Source organism: Dermochelys coriacea, chromosome 6 (genome assembly GCF_009764565.3).
Source record: "Dermochelys coriacea isolate rDerCor1 chromosome 6, rDerCor1.pri.v4, whole genome shotgun sequence".
Taxonomy (NCBI): Eukaryota; Metazoa; Chordata; order Testudines; family Dermochelyidae; genus Dermochelys; species Dermochelys coriacea.
This window is the reverse complement of record NC_050073.1, coordinates 86,630,006-86,636,576: the sequence shown is the minus strand read 5'-3', so window position 1 is coordinate 86,636,576 and position 6,571 is coordinate 86,630,006.

The window sequence follows — 6,571 nt, the reverse complement described above, 5'->3', positions numbered from 1 at the left end:
AGTTTTAGCTCTTCAGGGCTCCATGTTTGTACAGCGCCTAGCACAATGAGACCCCATGCTTGGTTGGCTCTTTAGTTCCACCCTAACAAACAGGTTAAATAAAACAATAATAAGGGAAGGAGGGTAGAAAATGCTGTGAAATAACCTCCACCTTGCCCCATCCCCTGGCCACTAGACCCACCAAATGGTATTGGCATTCTCCTCAGCAGAAACTACTTCTAGCAACACTCCCAGCCTAGTGGAAAAATGTCCTGTTTTCCATACGGCTGTACAAGGTGTAAAATGGCATAACCCAAGAAAGAGAAGCTGATGTAGGGATGGTTTTCAGGTCATTGCCAGAAACAGCAGACAGGGAGCCCCATAGCTCATAGCCTGAACCCCTCATCCAAGGAAGGCACAGTCCAATAAAGCAGAGTGCATACAGAGACACATGCCCAATCCAGTCCAGCAATACCTTCTGGAGTCAATGAGTTGCTCCCATTTAAGCCCTGGCAGGATATGGCCCTTGGGCCCCAGTGTATCTTATGGGGAAGAGGAAGCAAGATGTGGAAGGGTAGGAAGATTGCTTTGAGGGAACCAATTTTCAGAGAAGAAAAGGCTGGATTTAGGCAGCATATGTGGTGCTGAGACACACTGAGGCATCTCCACTCCCTGTTTTCCCAAGGAGCAAACACAGTGGGAGTGCAGGAGAGAGACTCCTGCGGGGGGTGGGGGGCATGGGTTGGTCAAGGAAACCACTCTGAGCTGCAAACTTGTCCTCTTATTGGGGAGATATTCAACGGTAGTGACAAATGAGGGAGGTGGGGCAAGAAGCCAGAGTCTTATGTCTACCAGCAGTGCAGGCAAGAGAGCTGGGGGGCTTGTTCTGTGGGAGTCCACAGGGTTGGACTTGATTTGGGGTGAGCTGGAGTAATTCTGGGGCTTCCTCTCCTATTTTAATGCTCTTTTTCCCCTGGAGCATTTTAATCTCCTTCAGGGAGGAAATACTCAACCCTGCTCCCTGTAACATACTCACCTACCTCTCACAGAACACATGCTGTGCTGTATGGTACCATGTAACTCAGCGGGAGTGGAAGCATCTCCCTCTCTCACAGGTAGTCATTGCGCAGGAGATGAACACAGGCCTGAGTGAGGATAAGGGAATAGTGGGGGAATGGTGAGCTCTGGCTCTCACTCCCTCTTTCTGTGATCCCCCACTCCAGGTCACTGCAGCAGATGCTAAGAGCATATGTGATGAATTAATTCCGCTTTCCCTGAGACACTCCAGCGACAGAAACAGCAGTACCTTTCCAACTGATTAACATAGCAGCTTGCCCCTTCCTCCCTCCGTCACTTTGTCTCATTTAATAAAGCAGCTGAGCAGAGTCCCTTTAAGAGGCTCCTATCTGGCAAATAGACTTCTGTATGGAAAGTTTCTGGATAATCTACTTTAATGCCTAATTTTCATCTTTAATTATCAAGATTATTTATTTTACGGCACCACGTGTGTGGTCTCTACCACCAAGTCCTCCTCAATGGCAAATTATAATCTACTCAAATGGCCAATTTCCGCCTACAAATATTGTACCTGCTATAGTTACAAGTGACCCCTAAGATCCCTAGAACTGGAAGAAATTACAATTCAGTTTTTCTCGTGCATTTGAATCACTTTGTCTACAGTCAGTCTCACTGTTTCCTCTGTCTATTGGATCCTGATCCTGCAATTGGATATGTGTGATCCTTACACCTGGGCAGAGTCCCAGTAAAACCAGATAGAATGAGGCATCAATAACTGACTCACCGTAGGTTTCAGAGTAGCAGCCATGTTAGTCTGTATTCGCAAAAAGAAAAGGAATACTTGGGGCACCTTAGAGACTAACAAATTTATTAGAGCTTAAGCTTTCGTGAGCTACAGCTCACTTCATCGGATGCATTTGCACCAAATGCATCCGATGAAGTGAGCTGTAGCTCACGAAAGCTTATGCTCTAATAAATTTATTAGTCTCTAAGGTGCCCCAAGTATTCCTTTTCTTTTTGACTCACCCTACTAACCTAGCTCTTTATGGCACACTTGGACATGTGTTCAGCTTTCCTCCAGTCATGTAGGCAGCAGAAAAGAACAAGTAGTGATCAGGACACCAGCCATGTCAGACCACTGCATTAAAAGTGTAATCTCTAGGGTCAAGTAAGGGACTGGGACTCAACACTTCTGGATTCAATTCTCAGCTCTGAGAGGGTATGCAGTCTCCATCTTAGAGCTAGGGACCCTGGGTTCTAATCCCAATTCTGCCACTGTGTGACCTTCGGCACATCATTTCCCCTTTCCATGCCTCAGTTTCTTTATCTGTAAAATGGGGATAGCAATACTGTCCTACCTCCTGAGAAAGTTGGGCAGCTTTATTCATCTGTGTGCATGAAGCAGGTTGAGTTTCTTGGAGGGAAGCGAATAGAAGAATGCAGAGAACTATTATTTCTCTATTCCACCAGGACAACTGCAATGTCCTCAGTTAAGCATCAATCTGTGGTACTGATTCTATCTCCCTGGTGTAGGTTGGGCTGATGCTTCTGAGAAGTAGACTCAACCCTACTGGGAATAGAAATCACCTGAGGCTGAACTATGGTGCCACCCAGATCAGTTACAAAGAACATTTTGCTCCAAACTTTTCAACATGGATAGATACTTTTCACAGAGCATTTTACAAATCAGAGCTCACAATGCAGCTCTGTCTCAGCCAGCATACCTGGGTACATTCCAGTCCAGCCAAGAACTGGCCAGCCTGGGCCTGCAAATACACTGCATTATTTCCACTTGTCTAATACAGTAATGAGCAGTTCATCCTATGACAGCACCGCCCCTGTGGAAGAAGCAGCAGCAGTTCTCAGTCACATTTCAGGTATTGCAATGCAACTAAAATAGGATTGTGAAAGACAGGAACAACATGCTGACTGAAGGACTGTGGTCAGACAATCCCAGCTCCCTTTCCCAACTGCGGAAAGGAATCAGAAGGGTATGAAAACAGGGCTCAATCTATTTGTCTCACTGAAGGAGGGTAAAAGGACAACTTGATCACAGCCTATACTGTATAAATATCTAAAACAGGGAGGGGATATCAGACATGCTTTTACTCAGGCAGACAAAGGCATAACAAGACCCAATGGTTGGAGGCTGAAGCTAGAAAAATTCAAACGTGAAATAAAGCAAAAATTAGTAACATTGTGGATAATTAACCATTGGAATAACTTACCTAGGGATGTGGTAGGTTCTCCACCACTAGCAATCTTTGAATCAAGATTGTACAAGACGTGCTCTAGCTCAACCGCCCATCACTGGGCTCCAGCAGGCCTGTATTATGCAGGCGGTCAGTGATCATGGTTGTCTCTTCTTGCCTTAAGATATGTGAATCTATGACTTTTCAAACATGCTGTACAGTAAAACTGTACCCAGCTATCCAGGACTCCAATGGGCCAGTCAGCAGCCAGGGAATAGCCAGGGCATAGGATGGCCCTGGCCACACCCCTTGAACCCCAGAATGCCTGTGTCAGAGGCTCTGGGGAGGGGGCAGACAGCTCTGTACCTCCCAGGGAGGCTCCCCCCTTCTGAGGGAATTCCACAGGGCCAACTTCAGGCTGGTGCACAAAGCTCTGCTAGCATAAAATGGCTACAACACACTTCTGAATTCCCCACTCTGACTCCAAACACCTTTCTGCTCCCTTCCTGTAAACCCCTTAATTCTTTCCCTTCACGCACTCCTCCCTCCCCATCTTTCCTACCTCTCCAGTGAGACCCTCCCAGTCCTCCAAACTCCCATCTCTCTCCCACTTCTCCCAAAATGTTCACCCTCCCCTCCCTCCCCCACCTCACTCCTGGCCTGCCTTTCCCTTCTCCAGGCTCTCTCCAGCTGCCCTCACCCCCAGCCCAGTCCTGCCTCACTCTCTCCCTCACCCCAAGTAACCCAGTCTCCCTGGACCCTTTCCAAACCCCCGCCCCGAAACTTCCCTCCTCAAAGGCTCCCTTCCTCTAACCTTTGAAATGCCCTGAGTCACCTCTCCGCCCCCTTGTCCCTCCTTGCCAAACATCCTCCTCCCCCCTTCCAGAGGGGCCTTTTCTTTTCCCTCTGTCCCCAAACCTCCTCACCCAGACCACCCATTCTCCCCTCCAGAGCCCCCCAATGCTCCCTCTTTCCCCTTTAGCCAGTGTCTCCCAGTTCCTCTCCTCCCCACCTGACATCTTCTCAGGCCTGGCTCTTCTCTGGAGGCCTGTCAGCTCCTTGCAGACCAGCTTGGCTCCCCATTTTTTGGCCTAGGAGTTGAACTGGCAAGCCGGATGCTGCCGGCCCAGAAAGATCAGAGCAACCTCTAGGCCAGCGTCTGCACCGCAGCCCTCACTGAGTACTGGGGGCTGAACATTCTGAGGGAAAAACATAGCACTGGCTCTCCCACCCGGCCTTCAGCCTGGGAGGGAGACGTGCCTCCCCCCCTACCTAAAATGAGGCCTGCACTGAGTGAGCGCAGGGTCCATATTACACAAGGAACAACATAGTCAGCAAAGTGAAAGGCTTGTCCTCAGTCACTCAACATGGGAACCACACAGGGGACGCAGCTTTGGGTGCAACTTTCAGTCTCTCACTCTGAAGTCAGGGGAGTGCTCCCCTGTGGTGGGAGGGAGCGAGAGAGAGAAAAACCTCTGCACCAAGCAACCCAGACCTGTGCCTGCTGGGCAGCTGCTTCAAGCCCTTGCATATGGCAGAAGCACAAAACCCTCAGAAATCCTTATAAGTCCTTGTGATGTTGGTCCCATCCCCCCAAAACAGCATAATAATCTAATATTGCAGGCCTAGCTTCACCCCATGAAACCAGGTAATTCAGATTCACAGTTCTTCCTGCCTATGTGCCCTAGTCTTGGGGCAATTTTAGCTACTCCAACCATCACAAACTGTGGAGTGGTTTTGTGATGTGGACAACAAACTGCTAGGAGGGGAGATCCACAGTTCTTTGTGACAGTGTCTGAAGATCTGAGGCCCAGTCTTCCAGCTGTGGAAGGTATCAGCAACACAGCATGTCCACTCCCTTGCAGTGCTTGTTCTCCTCTCCCCTCCCCTCCCCGCCCTTCATCATTTTTGTCTTTCAGTTTGGGTTGTTTTTCTGCTACAGCAGTTTAAGGTTAGAGACAACTTAGGGGAGTACAGCAGTCTGCATGCTGAAGAGACACATGCCTCAGTGGAGGGCACTGGGATGCCTGCGTTGAGTCCATTCCGAAACCTTCCCCTTTCATTCCCAGGGCTGAGGTATAGATATATATCCTTCAGGTTTCAGAGATGCTGGGATCCAGGGATGGCAGATAGCAGCAGTGGCTATCAGCTCAGCAGAGGAGTGGTGTATGCTAGAGTCTGGTCTTACATGGACAGGAGAGAGGACCCCAAAGCCAGTAAGTCCTACAGTTTATAATTAAAAGGAAAGACACTCTTCTCTGTGTTTAAATCTCTCGGGAAGGGAGGCAGGTCTTCCCCCTCCATCTTCCAAGGTGTACATCTGATCTTATGAGCTGCTTTGTTTTGCTGAATTTTAAAGCAAAGTTTTTCAGTGGAATGTGGGAAGCACCTTGTGTTCTCTCTGGCCAACAAGCCTGTGTGGGCCTCATTGAAAGACAGAGAGAGAAGGTGGTACAGCTGGGAAGTCTCGGTGAGGAACAGCTCATGTAAAACAGGCTTCTCCACTCTAGCAAAGAGTTTGGCCTCATCCTCCAAATATTTGCCTGTTGTGTGCATATGGGCACTCCAATCTCCTTTCCTCCCCCACCCCAATTTCTCAGTCATTGGTGAGACTTCTTGATTTAAAAAATTAACATCTCCCTGAGTTTGAGAGAGTCTGTGAGAAGGGGCAAGGACACCGCTGTCATCTTCACAGCCTAAGCAACTCTCTTTTCTACTCATAGTCGCTTTCACAGTAAGGTCACCTGTGTTGCCCATGGTCAAAAGCCCAGAGATTTTGGAAGCTGGCTTCAAAGCCTGAGTGTGGGTGGATATTGCAGTTGTGTGCGCTAGCAGTGCAGGGGGAGCAATTTCTATGTAGGTTAATACTTCAGTTTCCTAAAGCCCAGTGGCTCCTCCACACATTGGAATCACCATCAGAGTGTGTATGGGGGGGTATCCCCACTTACACGCAAAGAGTTTTGAAGCCCCAAGGGTTCCGAGGATCCATTTTATTGCAACCACCACCGACAGTTGGAAAAAGACTCTGTCCAGTGAAACATTTATCCCAGCTTCATTTTTCAGGAATCAGCCATTCTGCTATTCCCACCCCAAGGCCGTGGTGCAGTAGCACCATTTTCCAAGATGATACCATGCCCTTCACACCTAAGGCAATGGTGCAGGGCTCAATCCTGCTCCTCTTTTGCTTTCAGCACCATCTCTCAGTGGGCCCTGATGTTATGATTTAGCGTATGCTGCATTCAGAGGGGTAACTGGACCTGTTGTGCTCTTAGCACAGCAGTAAGAATAGAGCACGATGAAGATATACTATCCAAGCACAAAGCATGCTAACAAAGCCAGCAGCAGCATCCTCCCCCAGCCATCTGCACCACACAGAAGACAGT